Raw genomic sequence first — 217 nt, forward strand, 5'->3', positions numbered from 1 at the left:
CCATCCATCCATCCATCCATCCACCCATCCATCCACCCATCCATCCATCCACCCATCCACCCACCCATCCACCCATCCACTCATCTTCATCCATCAGTTGTCTTCTCTCCTGTGTCAGACATCCAACCAGCTTCCTTTCATCCAGGACCCATCCTCATTACTCACCCAACCAGCTGTGTTTCCATCTATCCAATGAGATAACCCCCTGTGTCCCTAC

This window comes from Condylura cristata, unplaced genomic scaffold (genome assembly GCF_000260355.1).
Source record: "Condylura cristata isolate star-nosed mole 26May11 unplaced genomic scaffold, ConCri1.0 scaffold00032, whole genome shotgun sequence".
NCBI lineage: Eukaryota > Metazoa > Chordata > Mammalia > Eulipotyphla > Talpidae > Condylura > Condylura cristata.